Below are 16,170 nucleotides of genomic sequence, written 5' to 3' on the forward strand. Positions count from 1 at the left end.
CAGAGACCTGGGGAAAGTTCTTCCTCTCGCAATCCCCCTCCCACACACAAGCCCTGGGACTCCTGTCACTCTCCCCTTCCTTTCCTCTCCCCCACATGTGTTTCTCCCCCTCCCTCCCTCGCCTCTCCACTTTCATTCTCCCCACTTCCTCTCTCCTCCTGCTTCCCCTTTGACCCTCTCCTCTCCTCCACCTTCTATCCCAGCTACACCCTACACACACCCCTCCCCGTGCTCTGCACCCCAGGCCACGACTACCCCGTCACAGGAAGGCCACCACGCCAAACTCCCCACACAAAGAGCGTTTCTGTTCCTCAGGAACAGGAACTGAGTCCCGAAGTGTAGTCTTCAGGTAGGGGTTGAAGCAGAGGACCACGTCTGGAAGTTTCCAGAAGCCCAAGGAAACTGATGCGGCCGCCTCAGGCCGTAGCCTCACCTGATCCCGGCCTGAGCCTGGGGGGGCCCTGGGTCTCCTCAGGTTCAGCCACCAGCGTTGAAGGCGGCTCCTCAAGGCTCTGGGAAGGAGCAGACATGGCATTGACTCCCACCAGTGCATCAAGGGCAGAAGTGGCGGCACCTGCGGGTGCACTTCTGGGTCAAAGCGCCAGGCACAGGCACACTCCTCACTGGCAACAGGACACACATTGGCATGGAGCTGGATGAGAGATGGAGTAGACAGGACTTGAACTGACTCCCCTGTGGGATACCACAGCACCGGCACACCTGTTCTTACTTCTTAAACTTATTAGCCTTATTACTGTAATATAAATTTAAAATATATTATCTGAAACTGGAAGGAAGGAAAAAGAAGGAAATGAGGCAAGAAAGGAGGGAGGGATGGAAGGGGACTCTGGGAGAGACAGTGTTAGAAGGAAAGCAGAGAAAAGGGAATGTGGTTTATTTTTAAATTAGTTTATAAATTATATTGAAGAATTTTTTGACCCTAAACATATACACGCATCCAATGGACACAATATCGATGTTTAATGGAAACTTATAGAAAAAAAAAAGTACTCACACTACAGAGAAAACGAAAGACACAACCTGCACATTAGTAACATTGTGTATGTGGAAAATTCTAGGACTTTATGAAAATATAAGTATGAAAATGTTTCTATAGAAATAATCTAAAAGTAAGAGTAAGATACAGAGGCCGGCGCAGCAGGTTAAAGTCATGGCTAACGCACTGGCATTCCATATGTGCACTGCTTCTAGTCCCAGCTGCTCCTCTTCCAATCCAGCTCTCTGCTATGGCCTGGGAAAGCAGTAGAAGATGGCCCAACTCCTTGGGCCCCTGCATGCATGTGGGAGATCTGGAAGAAGCTCCTGGCTCCTGGCTTCAGATTGGCCCAGCTCCGGCCGTTGCAGCCATCTGTGGAGTGAACCACCAGATGCAAGACCTCTCTCTGTCTCTACCTCTCTCTGTAATTCTGTCTTTCAAATAAATAAAATAAATCATTAAAAAAGAGTAAGCTATATAATTCTGAACATATATTACTCAAAAATACCAAATAACACTGCATTGTAAAGAATGACACATCATTTAAGTAACACTTAAGGAAGAATGTGCCTTCCTAATAAATGTCACAGTCTGACACAGAGACACAGTTTAGGGACTCTAAAAGCAACTGGAAATATCTGAGTTGGCAAAAAAAAAGCAGTTGTAGAATAGGAAGTACCATGAAGTTTGAATTCCAACAAATTGGGAAGCTATTCCAAGAGCTCATACCGTACTCTTTCTGTTTAAATCCTTTAGGACTCAAGCCATCCCTAGCACCCCAAAATAATAAGAACAAAAACATCATGAAAGCAGCAGCTTTCAAGCAGAGCTGCCTAGAAGGATATGAAAAACACCCATCACGACAATCACCCTCTTTCCACAAACTTTCTCAAGGATGTTCAAGAAGCATTCAGTATTAGATAAATAACAAGAACGAATGTGAGCGAATAACAGACACATTCAAAAGCCAAGAAGCACACGTTTATCAAGAGAGAGTCCTCTTCCGAATTCTGACGTCTACAAGTAGACTACAAGCCACAAAAATCATTCCCAGCCTAAGAAAGGGTCTCCATGTTTCCAAGCCCCTTATCAACCCAGTTTTCTTTTTTTTTTTTTTTTAATTTTTGACAGGCAGAGTGGACAGTGAGAGAGAGAGACAGAGAGAAAGGTCTTCCTTTTGCCGTTGGTTCACCCTCCAATGGCTGCCGCGGCCGGTGCGCTGCGGCCGGCGCACCGTGCTGATCCGATGGCAGGAGCCAGGAGCCAGGTGCTTTTCCTGGTCTCCCATGGGGTGCAGGGCCCAAGCACCTGGGCCATCCTCCACTGCACTCCCTGGCCACAGCAGAGGGCTGGCCTGGAAGAGGGGCAACTGGGACAGAATCCGGCGCCCCGTCCGGGACTAGAACCCGGTGTACCAGCGCCGCTAGGCGGAGGATTAGCCTAGTGAGCCGCGGCGCCGGCCTCAACCCAGTTTTCTTTCAGATAACATCTTCTCCATCTCGCAGTGTTCTGCAGATGCTATCTGAATTCCCTGATTAACTCAGCATCCATTCCCCATCCCTTCTGAACTTCCCTCTACCAGTCCACCCATTTCCCTTCCCTCACTTTTCCTAAGGTTGCTCCCCAGACCCTCTCCCGGGTCTAACACTCTGATACTCCACTAGTTCTTATAAGTTGACCTAACCCTCCTTCATGTTACAATTCTGCTGAAAGTCACCTGACTTCCTCTATATAATCCTTCCATTTCCCCTATCTATCAAAAGATGATGACATAAAGAAATTACCTCATTTCAGCCCCCAACTCCCAAGTGCCTTGCATGTCCCAAGTTCTTCTGTGGCATTTACCCTTATCAGCCCCCCCAGCAGAGATTCCTTGCAATCTTGTCATCCTTAACCATGAATTCTAAAACCCAAACTTTTATTTCCATATCCCTCAAAAACAGACTTTTGGTGTTTTGTACTCTGAGGCAACAGCACACACTTCTCCTCCCAGGTCTCCCTCTCATTGCCTGGATGCCCCAATATTCCTCCTCTTACCACATTCTTTGACACCTGATTCACTGCAAAACTAGGGGGAACTCATTCCCCAACATCCAAGTGCCCTCATCTTCATTGCACCTAACTCTCCTCTACCCCGTTGGCCCCCACATTTCTTTTACCTCAACCTCTGGGGCTACTCCATTTGATCCTCCCTGTCACGGGATGAAAGTCAACTTCACTGTCCACATGACCCGCCCAGCCGCAGGGAAAGTGGTGTCCCTTCCCTACTCTTTCCCTTGGGCCCCAAGGCTGATGCAAACATGAGGTGGTCATGTCTGCTCACCAGTTGCTCCTCTCCAGGAAGAAGCCCCAAGTGTGTTTAGCAGGAAATCGAGCAGTCTCTAGAAATGGAAGATGACTCGGCAGCTGAACTTCAGCGTCAACTCTGCGTCCAGTTTCATATCCATGAAGATGTCTACAATGAAAATTAATAAACATTAAAGAAATGGAAGAAGATACTAAAAAGTGGAAAAATCTTCCAAGTTCATTCATTGGTATAATTTACGTAATGAAAATTTCAATTCTACCATAAGCAATTTAGAGACACAATGGGATCCCAAAGAAAGGTCAAATGACATTTTGTCCAGATGGAGAGAAGACAATGCTAAAATTCATATGGAAACACAGAACATCCGAAGAGTGAACGCAATCTTATACAACATAAACAAAACTTGAATCATCACAATAACAGATTGCAAGACACAGAACAGGGCAGTTACAATCAAAACAACTGGTATAGTTAAAAAATTGACATATAGAACAATGGAACAAAGAAGAAACTCCAGAAATCATTGCACACATCTACAGTCAATTTATCTTGGAAGAACGAGCTAAAGGTTAATTCCAATTGCAAAGGACAGTTTCTTCAAAAAATGGTCCTCAGAAAACTGGACCTCTATATGCAGAACCATGAAAGAAGTTCCATACTATACACCTTATTAAAAAAGAAACTAAAAATAGTTCAGGGAACAAAATCTAAACCCAATCTCATCAAATTACTAGAGAATATTGGGGAAAACTGAAAGACACTGGCATAGGCAAAGATTTCTGGGAAACGACAGCAGAAGCACAAGCAATAAAAGCAGAAACAGAAACAGACAAATGTGATTCCATCAAGATGAAAAGCTTCTGTGCTGCAAAAGAAACACTCAGCAATGTGAAGAGGCAACTGAAAGAATGGGTGAAAATGGTCTGCACACTATGAAACTGATCAAAGATTAATATCCACAAACTACAAAGAGCTCAACAACAAACCAAAAAATCCAGTTAAGAATGGGCAAAGGACATGAACAGGCATGTTTCAAGAAAGGAAATCCATATTCTCCAGGGTGACTGTTTTATAATTCTTTATGTTCTACTCTGGCATGGATGCTTTCCCTGATGAGTTTTATTCAACAAACAAGCATGAAAAGCAACTAGTACTGGGTGACTGTAATTTCACATAAAAGACTCCAACATAACACATTAAATGGAACATATTAACTATAAAAAAAGAAAGGAAATCCATATGGCCAACAGACACATGAAAAAATGCTGAGGATCACTAGCCATCAAGGAAATGCAAAACAAAATGGCAATGAGGTTTCACCAGACCACAGTCAGAATGGCTCTCATACAGAAATCAAAAAATGATAACTGCTGCTGAAGATTTGGGGAATATTTTTTTTTGACATGCAGAGTGGACAGTGAGAGAGAGAGACAGAGAGAAAGGTCTTCCTTTGCCGTTGGTTCACCCTCCAATGGCTGCCGCGGCCGCACGTGCTGCGGCCAGCACACTGCGCTGATCCGATGGCAGGAGCCAGGTACTTTTCCTGGTCTCCCATGGGGTGCAGGGCCCAAGCACTTGGGCCATCCTCCACTGCACTCCCTGGCCATAGCAGAGAGCTGGCCTGGAAGAGGGGCAACCGGGGAAGAATCCGGCGCCCCGACCAGGACTAGAACCCGGCGTGCCAGCGCCACAGGTGGAGGATTAGCCTAGCGAGCCACAGTGCCGGCCTGGGGAATATGTTACCCTGATCCACTCACTGTTTGGTGGGAATGTAGATTGGTAAAGCCATTGCAGAAGACAGTATGGGGATACCTCAGAAAGCTGAAAATGTATCTACCATACGACTCAGCAATCCCTCCCCTTGGGATTTACCCCTAGGAAATGAACTCAGCAGATTTGAAAGGGTTATCAGTACCTCCACCTTTAGTGCAGCTCAGTTCACAACAGTTAAGATATGGAATCAAACCTGGTGTCCATGAACTGATGACTGGATAAGGAAATTATGGCATATATACACTATGGAATATCACCATTGGGGAACACAGAAATGCTGTCTTTAGCAACAAAATGGATGTAACTGGAAACCAGTATATTCAGTGAAATAAGCCAGTCCCAAAAGGACAAATAACGTATTTTTTCCCTAATTTGCGGTAACTAATAGAGTACCTAAATGTAATGTGTAGGAGACAAAATGACATTCTGCGATAAGATGGTTTCCTATAGTTCTTATCTCACTTTTAAAGAACAGTGCTTTTTTCTTCATACTCCGGTTGAATACAGTTACCATATCATATGTATATGCAGTTAACTGAAAATAGATAATTAGAAGAATTAAGAGTAGAAACAAGAGAAGGAGGAAGAAGAAGGCTAGGAGTGTAGGTTTGAGAGATGGTAGCGTGAAAGAAGTACCAGTATGTATGTTCTGAATCTGTATATAAGAAATACATGAAATTTACATACCTAATATAAAATTTTAAAAAGTACATAATCCTGCCGGTGCCGCAGCTCACTATGCTAATCCTCTGCCTTGTGGCGCTGGCACACCGGGTTCTAGTCCCAGTCGGGGTGCCGCATTCTGTCCAGGTTACTATTCTTCCAGGCCAGCTCTCTGCTGTGGCCTGGGAGTGAAGTGGAGGATGGCCCAAGTGCTTGGGCCCTGTACCCCATGGGAGACCAGGAGAAGTACCTGGCTCCTGCCATCGGATCAGCGCGGTGTGCCGGCTGCAGCGCGCGCGGCCGCAGTAGCCATTGGAGGGTGAACCAACGGCAAAGGAAGACCTTTCCCTCTGTTTCTCTCTCTCACTGTCCACTCTGCCTGTCAAAAAATTTTTTAAAAAAGTACATAATCTCCTAGCCAGACTAACAAAAACGATAAAAACTCCAGTAAATAAAATTACAGACAAAAAAGCAGACATCACAACCAACATCACTGAAACACAAGGTTTCAAAGAAATAGCTTTTCAGTACCATATGCTAACAAACTGGAAAACCAGGAAGACATGCAGAAATTCCTGGACAACAAGTACACGTAACCTACTAAGATTAATTCCAGAAGATAGAGACATCCTAAAAACAATCATAAAAATCCATGAAAACTAAAACACCCACCAAAAACACTGCTAGAACTGACGAAATAAATAAGTCACAGGTTACAAATAAACATACCTTGTAACCCGCAGTCTTGTCCTCCAGCGCAAGCCCAGCCACCCGCTTCTCCACTTCCCACAGCTGAGCCACCGCCCGCCCCCATGACCGCCCAGCCTGAGGACCTGAGTGTCTACACTGCTCCGAGGAGCCACGAACACACCCCGCCCTCGAGGTCCCAGGCCTCTCATTGTTTCATAAGAAAAACTCACCTTCACTCCTGCACTCTCCGGGCCTGTACCTCTGCCGAAAACGCCGCCATCAGCCGACAACTCCTGCAGCTGACAACATGCCGCCACCGCCGGATACATCTTCTTGCTCTCCACCAGGCCGACTGCGCAAGCGCCAGCCATCTAGGACCCTCCTCTCCCTCCCAGCAAGCACAGCAGCACCAGAAGCGTACAGGCAGCGTAAAAACGTGGGTGACAGCTGTCTTGTCTCCAGGCTAGAATAGCGGGCCTGTGTTGATCTCAAGTGTGCTCTAGGTAGGTAACCTATTCTGATACAAAAAAAAAAAAAAAAAAAAAAAAAAGGCCTGTTGTTTGCAAAAAAAAAAAAAAATGGATGCAACTGTAAAACCTTACACTTTGTAAAATAAGCCTTTCCAAAAAAGACAAATACTGTATATTCTCCCTGATCTGTGGTAACAGAGTACCTAAAAAGGTGATCTATAGAAGTTATATTGACACTTTGACATATATTGATTTTAAGCAACTCGTCTTGTGGATATAATAATTTTAAATAAACCATGTCTTGCCTGTTTAGGAACGGATTTTTTTTTTTTCAATTCTTTTGACTGTTTGTTGAATTCTTTACTTAGTGTAGGGTTTACATTATGAGTATAAAATAATTGAAAATAGATTTCTCTATAAAATAAGAATGGGAATAGTGGATGGGGGATGAAGAGGGATAGGAGCTGAGGCTGGTGCTGTGGCGCAGCAGGTTAACGCCCTGGCCTGGAGCACCGGCATCCCATATGGGGGCCAGTTTGAGAACCAGATTCTCCGGTTGCGATCCAGCTCTCTGCTATGGCCTGGGAATGCAGTGGAGGATGGCCCAGGTCCTTGGGCCCCTGCACCCATGTGGGAGACAAAGAGGAAGCTCCTGGCTCCTGGCTTCAGATCAGCACAGCTCTGGCCATTGTGGCCAACTGGGGAGTGAACCATCAGATGGGAGACCTCTCTCTCTGTCTCTGTCTCTCTCTGCCCCCCCACCTCTCCTCTCTCTGTGTAACTCTGACTTTCAAATAAATAACTCTACAAAAAAATGAAGAGGGATGGGAGCATGTTTGGGTGGGTGGGTAGGAGGCAGGGAGGTTAGAGTGGGAATATTCAGTGCTTTTAAATTTGTATATATGAAATACATCAAGTTTGAATACTTTAAATCAAAAGTTTCTAGGTAAAAAGAGAGGTAAAATTTTTAATAATTCATGATGAGTGAGATAGCAAGAGACAATTCTCATCTACTGAGTCACTCCCCAAATGCCCTCAAGATGGGACTAAAGCTGAGAAGTGGGATCTTCATCCACGTCTCCCACATGGTTTGACAGGAACTAAGGCCTTGAGCCACCCTCCAGGATATACAATAAGGTAGGCCATAAGTCTCAGCTAATTCAAAAAATATGTAAATCATACCATGCATCTTCCACGACCACATGGAATGAAGGGGCGAATGACCACACCAAGAACATCAAGAACATATACAACCACATGGAGACTGAACATGCTCCTGAAGGAACTGTGAGTTATAGAAAAAATTTTAAAAAGATGGAAACGATTAAAGATGACAGTAAAACATATCAAAACTTATGACATACGGAAAAAGAGTATTAAATGGAAAGTTTAGAGAAATTGGTGCCTATATCAAGAAATTGGAAAAGCATCAAATAAGTGAGCCACCAATGTAGTGCCCTTGAAAAACAAATGATATCCATTGCAAAATTATCAAGAGGAAAGAGATAATTAAAATTAGAGGAGAAATAAACAAAATTGAAAGCAAAAAAGAATATGAAAATCAGTGAAATGAAGAACTTGCTTAAAAAATTTATACACTCTTGGCCCAAATATCTTTAAAAAAAAGAAGACCCCAATCAGTAAAGTCAGAGATGAAAAATGAAAGGGAACAACAGATACTACAGATGATTGAAAGATTTACCCATCAGGAGCTAATACAAAGGACTGTATGCCAACCAATTAAAAAGTCTGTCTCTCCTACTCTGCCTATAATTCTGCCTCACAAATAAATAAATAAAACTTTCAAATAAACCATAGGCTTATTTCAATAGATGCAGAGCAAGCATTTGATGAAATACAACATCCTTTCATAATGAAAACTATACTGAGTATAGTAAGAACATTGCTCAACATAATCAAGGCAATTTATGACAAACCTATAGACAGCAGCTTATGAATGGGGAAATGTTGGAAGCATTCCCGTGAAGAGCTGGAATCAGACAAGGATGACATCTTGTGCCCTTGCTATTCAATATACACCTGGAAGTTTTAGCCAGACCTATTAGGCAAGAAAAAGAAATCAAAGGATACAAACTGGGAAGGAGGGAGTCAAATTACCCTTACTTGCAGATGACAGGATTCTATACATAGGGGAAATAAAAGTCTCTACGGAGAGACTACTAGAATTCATAAAAAGAGTTTGCTGAAGTGGCAAGATATAAAAGTAACACAAAAATCAATAGTCTATATATAAAAAGCCATGGCTGGGAAAGAACTTCTAAGAGCAATCCCATTCACAATTGCTATAAAAAAATAAATACCATGGAATCAATTTAAACAAGGATGCCAAAGATATCTAATATGAAAATTAGCAAACATTAGTGAAAGGAACAAAAGCCACAGAAAATGGAAAAATCTTTAATGTTCAAGGACTAAAATAATCAATATTATCAAAATGTCCATAGTACCAAAAGCAATTTACAGATTAACGTGATCCCAATTAAAATGCCAATTACATTCTTTACAGATCTAGGGGAAAAAGATGCTAAAATTCAAATGGAAACACAAGAGACCCAGAATAGCTGATGGAAACTTCAAAGCCAGAAGCATCACAATACCAGAATTCAAGACATACTTCAGGACAGTTACAATCAAAACAGCCTGATACTGGCAAAAACTACACATGTGGACCAATGGAACACAATAGAAACTCCAAAACTCAATCCACACATCTACAAATAATAAAAATCCAACCATGTGACAAAGTCAGTCTCTTCAAAAAATGATGCATAAAAGGTGGATCTCCCATGCAGAAGTATGAAAATAAAAACTAGCCGGCGCCGTGGCTCAATAGGCTAATCCTCCACCTTGCGGCGCCGGCACACCGGGTTCTAGTCCCGGTTGGGGCGCCGGATTCTGTCCCGGTTGCCCCTCTTCCAGGCCAGCTCTCTGCTATGGCCAGGGAGTGCAGTGGAGGATGGCCCAGGTGCTTGGGCCCTGCACCCCATGGGAGACCAGGAAAAGCACCTGGCTCCTGGCTCCTGCCAGGATCAGCGCGGTGCGCCGGCTGCAGCGGCGGCCATTGGAGGGTGAACCAGCGGCAAAGGAAGACCATTCTCTCTCTGTCTCTCTCTCTCACTGTCCACTCTGCCTGTCAAAAAAAAAAAAAAAAAAAAAAAAAAAAAAAAAAAAAAGAAAGAAAGAAAATAAAAACTTACCTTATTCTGATACAAAAATCAACTCAAAAAGGATCAAGGACCCAAATGTACAACCCAATACCATCAAATTCTTAGAGAACATTGTGGAAATGATGCAAGACATTGCCATGTGCAGACTTCTTGGAACCCAGAAGCACAGACAACAAAAGCAAAAACACACAAATGGGATTACATGAAGCTGAGAAGCTTTTGCACTGTAAACAAAAACTCAGCAAAGTGAGAGAAAATCTTTGCAAACTATGTAACTGATAAAGTGTTAATTTCCAGCATGTATAAAGTGCTCAAGAAACTCAACAACAACAAAACAAACTATGCAGCTAAGAATGGGCAACAGACTTGAACAGAAATTCTTCAAGGAAGGAAATTCAAATGGACAACAGACACATGAAAAAATGCTCAGGATCACTAGCCATTAGGGAAATGCAAAACAAAACCACAATGAAGTTTCACCTCACCACAGTCAGAATGGTTCACATACAGAAAATCAACAAACAAAAAATGCCGGAAAGGATGTGGCAAAACAGTACCCTAGGGACAGACCTGTGCTGTGGTGCACGTGGTGAATCCTCCTCCTACGGTGCTGGCATCCCATATGGGCACCGAGTCTAATCCCAGTTGCTCCTTTTCCAGTCCAGCTCTCTGCTGTGGCCTGGAAAAGCAATGAAGGATGGCCCAAGTGCTTGGGCCTCTGCACCCATATGGGAGTCCAGGAAGAGGCACCTGGCTCCTGGCTTTGGATCAGTGCAGCTCTGGCCGTTGCAGACATTTGGAGGGTGAACCATTGGATGGAACACTTTTCTCTCTGTCTCTCACTCTCACTGTCTGTAACTCTTCCTCTCAATTATTAATATAATTATAATATTAATGTTATTAATATTAATAACACATAATAATAATATAATAATAATACAGTACCCTAATCCATTGGGAATGTAATCTGGTGAAGCCATTGTGGAAGACAGTATGGAGACACCTCAAAAGGCTGAAAATAGATGAATCATATGAACCAGAAATGCCACTCATGGGAATTTACCTAAACAAATTGAAATCAGCAGATGAAAGAGTTATCTGTACCCACATGTTTATGGCTGCTCAATTCACAACAGCTAAGATATGGAATCAACCCAGATGTCTATCAAATGACGATTAAAGAAATTATGGAGGCCAGCACAAAGTGGGTTAAGCCTCCTACTTGATGCACCAGCATCCCATAGTTGTGCCTGTTCGAAGCCTGGATGCTCCCTGATGAAGGCCTAGGAAAACAGTAGAAGATGGCCCAAATCCTTGGGCCCTTGCACCTGTGTGGAAAACCCAGAAGAAGCTGCTGACTCCTGGCTTCACATCAGCCCAGTTCTACCCATTGCATCCATTTAGAGAGTGAACCAGAAGGAAGACCTCTCATTCTCAGATGGAAGACCTCTCGTTTTCTATCTCTCCCTCTCTCAACTCTGCCTCTCAGAAAAATAAATCTTGAAAAAAAGTAACTGTGGTATATATACACTATGGAATGCTATTCAGCAGGAAAAAATGCAATGAAGTCTTTTGCAACAAAATGGATTTAACTAGAAAACATTATACTTACTGAAATAAGCTAGTCCCCAAAAGACAAATCCCACATGTTGTCCCTGATCTGCGGTGACTAAGAGAGTATTTAACAGGTAATAATGTGTAGGAATAAAATGAGTATTTTGAGATATGATGCTTTTTTTTACAAGCCTTGTCTCACTTTGAGGAACAATTTATTTTCTTCATACTATTTGTTGAACTTTTTACTTAGTGAATAGTGACTACTATGAGTATAAAGTTACCTGAAAATATTTTTCTATTAGAATTAACAGTGGAAACAGGAGAGGGAAGAGGAAGAAGTATGGAAGCATGGGCTAGAGGAAGCGTTGGGTGTGAAGAATCAATACGTTCCTGAATATGTATATGGCAAGTACATGAAATTTGTTTACCTCACATAAAATTTTTAAAAGCTAAATCAGTCTCTAACAAGAATGACAAAGAAAAAAAGAGAAAAAAAACCTCAAAACCTCAAATAAATAAGATTAGATGAAAAAGCAGACAGTATAATCAACACTACTGAAATACAAGGCTTCAAAAGAAACTGCCATTCAATACTATATGCTAATAAACTGGAAAACTGAGAAAAATGGAGAAGTTTTTCAATACAAGTAACTTACCAAATTTAATCCAGAAGATAAAGACAATCTAACAGACTCACAAAAAGTAATGGCATTGTAGCAGTAAGCAAAATTCTTCCATCAATAAAAAACCCATGACTTGATGGCTTTACTATCCAATTCTACAAAACATTTAAAGATAAACTCCAACAATCTTCAGACTATTTGGAAACACTGAACAGGATGGAACACTGTCAAACACTTTTTAGGAGGCCAACATCCCTTTGATGCCAAAAACAAACCAAGACACAAAATGGAAAGAATACTACAGGCGTATATTCTTGAAGAACATAGATAAAAAGATTCTCAACAGAGTACTAAATAAACAATTGAAAACATCAAAAAACTCATACATAACTATCAATCGGAATTGATCCCAGAAATGCCATGGTGGTTCCATATTTGTAAAACAATAAATATCATAAATTAATCAACATAATAAAAGAATAAAAACCATACTCTCATTAGATGCAGAGAAAGCATTTGATATGATTCATTACCCTTTCATGGCATAAAAAAAAACCTCCACAAATCAGGCATAGAAGGAACATGCCTCAAAAACATAAATGTGATACTTGACAAAGAATCAGCCAATATTATAGTGAATGAGGAGAAGATGAACGCATTTTGTCAAAATCTGTAACAACACAAGGACATCCACTCTCACCACTCTAACTGAATACAGTACTATACATTTTCACATTTTTTAAAGATTTACTTCATTTTCTTGGAAGGCACAGTTACATACAGAGAGAAGGAGAGAGAGAAGGAAAGAGATCTTCCGTCTGCTCACTTCACTCCACAAATGGCCACAACAGCCAGGGTTCATCCACAATGAAACCAGGAGCCAAGAGCTTCTTCTGGGTCACCCACAAGGGTGCAGAGGCCCAAGCACTTGGGCCATCCTCTGCTACTATCCTAGATGCATTAGCAGGGAGCTGTATCAGAGGTAGAACAGCCAGGATTTGAACCAGAGCTTGTATGTGATACCACAGTGCCAGCCCCATGTTTTATTCTTAAACTTCTTACTTGATGAAACATTTACCAAAGTCATGTCATCAATGTTTTTCATAAGGTTTATGTATTCATTTGCCAACAGAGTGAAAGAGGCACAAAGAGAGATCTTCTACCTGCTGACTTACTCCTCAAATGCCCCCAAAAGCCAGGACTGGGCCAGGCAGAAGCCAGGAGCCAGGAACTACATCTCTGTCTACAATGTCGGTGGCAGGAATGTTGGGCCATTATTTGTTGCCTCCCAGGTAAATTACCAGGAAACTGAATTGGACATGGAGGACCTGGGACTCATACCAGGCAGGTTGATGCAGGATGCTGACATCCCAAATGTCAGATTAACCTGCTGTGCCTCATGCCCACCCATTTCTAAACTTTTCTGATTATTTACTCCATTTAGTCGAGTTGGGATGCTGTAAGAAAACGCATTACACTGGGAAGTTTATAAACAACAGGGAGTGAACCAGCAGATGGAAGTCTTTTCTCTCTGTTCCTTCTTCTCTCTGTCTGTAACTCTGCTTCTCAAATAAGTAAATAAAACCTTTTTTTAAAAAATAAGGGCAGTGATAGCATTCTCAGAAGATCTGCCCTCATGATCCAGTCACCTCCCAGCACACCTGCTCCTAAATAACAACACATTGAGTATTACGTTTCAACACATGCATATTGAGGGACACATCATTTAGCAATAGCTACCCCAAATCATTTCTTATGAACCCCCAATGAGTTTTTAATTATAAAAACTCATTATAAAGCTTGTAAAATATGCCTTAAAATACTACAGATGATATGATTTTGTAAAGATAACTTATATTACTAATGTATTTTTACCTGGCAACCCCAAAAAGAATCTGAAACTACATAGATACTAATGGGAGAATTCTAAGATTGGCCATATGCACTGTGCAATAAGACCACTGTTTCAGTCCTGTTCACTGGTCATGTGAATGATTTTGGTGAAAATTTACCAGTGGTTGCAGGGTTGATATTTTTTCAGTTCACAAATTCTTGTCAAGAATCAGTTTAGGGGCCAGCGCTGTGGCATAGTGGATGAAGCCACCACCTGCAGTGCTGGCATCCCAAATGGGGCACAGGTTCGAGTCCCGGCTGCTCCACTTTCAATCCAGCTCTCTGCTACGGACTGGGAAAGCAGAAGATGGTCCAAGTCCTTGGGCCCCTGCACCAACAAAATGTGGAAGAGCTCTTTCTCTCCACACCCCCACCTCTGCATCTGCCTCTGTCTCTCTGTAACTCTGCCTTTCAAATAAATAAATAAATCTTTTAAAAAGGAATCAGTTTAAACCAAGGGTACATTTTTCAAGGTCTTTAATATAGAAATTGGATATCATCAATGAAGCATATCATAGTATGCTTTCTATAGAAATTTGTAAAAAGAGATAAAATTGACATTGTATTCTGATAAAACTTTTGATTCCAAAAGAAGTCATAGGAATCATAAATATTTATGCACTGAATACAAGACCACCGGTTATATATAGAAAATACTATTAGACCTAAAGAAAGAGACACACTCCTAGACAATAAAAGTGGGTGATTTCAACAATGCACTCTCATCAATGGACAGATCATCTAGATAGAAAATAAGTAAAGACACATCAGAGTTGAAACATAACATCAAACAAACGACCTAACAGACCAAAAGCTACATTCTATTCACCACATTGAACATTTTTTCAGGGTATACCACACATTAGGCCACAAATCAACTCTCATTTAATTTGAAAAGACTGAAATCCTATCAAGTAACTAGAAATAAACAAGAACAACAACAGAACACTCAAAAATATATGGAAATTAAACAAGATGCTCCTGAATGAACAATGGGACACTGAAGAAATTTAAAAGGAAATAAAATATTTCTTGAAATAAATGAAAATGAAAACACAACATATTAACTCCTGTGAGTTACAGCAAAAGCATTATTAAGAGGTAAGTTTATAGCATATAGTGATTATAGTAAAAAAGAGAAATGTTTCAAATTAAACATCTAATGATGCATCTCAAAAACTTAGATAAATAAGATCACAACCTTTAACCAGAAGGAGGTGAGAAATAATCTATGTCACAGCATGAATAAATGAAATTAAAAAAGATCAAGAAATCAAAAATTCATTTTGAGAAGATAAACAAAAGAGAAACTCCTCAGAGGGGATTCCAACATGGAGGAATAGGGAAAGGGAGGACTGCTATAGGCTAGGATAAAATAGAAAAAAAGGCAAGAAAGTGCATTCTCAGGGGAGACTGGAGATTCTGTAAGAGGAGGAGAGATGCTGTGGATCTGTGTGGAAGCTGCAGATGCTCAGCAACAAGCACTGATACTACACAAGTCCCAGCAGCCGAGAGCTGGAGAAAGTGCCGGCTCTGAAGACCAAGGTGAGATCAGACTGCAGTGGCCCATGCCACTGCTGAAATAGCTGCAGAGAGAGCCTAGCAGACTACACTGTCTGGGGTGTGACTTGGACCCTGAGGGTAACGAGTATCCCCTAACCCACCAGAAAAGAGAGACAATTTCTCCCCATCCTCTCACAACAGACCCCGACAACCAGCTCAGAGAGGGCAGGCACCATTTTGGATATGCTAGTACCTGCAACAGCTCTCGTGCAGGCTCCCAGCAACAGTCAGGGAAAAGGCACCATCTTGTCTCAAGTAGCAACAGCCCAGGTGCTGCCCAGCAACAGGCAGGGAGAAGGAGCCATTCAGACATCATCACTAGCTGCAGGGACTCTTCTAAGTGTCCATAAACTGGCGGGGAGAAGGCATGATTGTGAAACAAGCAGTGCTGTGGCCAGCAGCTCTTGTGGACATGTATGACCAGGGATTTCACCACAGGGAAAAG

General features: G+C 42.0%; 1 protein-coding gene and 1 long non-coding RNA gene across 10 annotated transcripts in view; both read right to left on the reverse strand.

Annotated features, from left to right (window-relative positions):
- The window catches only part of LOC108175467 (glutamate receptor ionotropic, NMDA 2A), a 290,700-nt gene that overhangs the window by 240,956 nt on the left and 33,574 nt on the right, over nucleotides 1–16,170 (reverse strand). The gene's annotated exons all lie outside the window — the stretch shown is intronic.
- The window catches only part of LOC127489817 (uncharacterized), an 80,146-nt gene that overhangs the window by 44,793 nt on the left and 19,183 nt on the right, over nucleotides 1–16,170 (reverse strand). For 3 of the 6 annotated variants that reach the window (XR_011384593.1, XR_011384589.1, XR_011384592.1), the window contains exons 5-7: nucleotides 6,662–6,948; nucleotides 3,321–3,452; nucleotides 434–652 (exon numbers count right to left, since the gene is read on the reverse strand). This is a non-coding gene — a long non-coding RNA (uncharacterized lncRNA). Of the gene's footprint in view, nucleotides 1–433; nucleotides 653–1,184; nucleotides 1,370–3,320; nucleotides 3,453–6,661; nucleotides 6,949–16,170 lie in introns of all 6 variants that reach the window. The other 3 variants (XR_011384591.1, XR_011384590.1, XR_011384594.1) reach the window with 3 other exon arrangements.

The sequence above is a fragment of the Oryctolagus cuniculus genome, chromosome 19 (assembly GCF_964237555.1).
Source record: "Oryctolagus cuniculus chromosome 19, mOryCun1.1, whole genome shotgun sequence".
Classification (NCBI taxonomy): Eukaryota; Metazoa; Chordata; class Mammalia; order Lagomorpha; family Leporidae; genus Oryctolagus; species Oryctolagus cuniculus.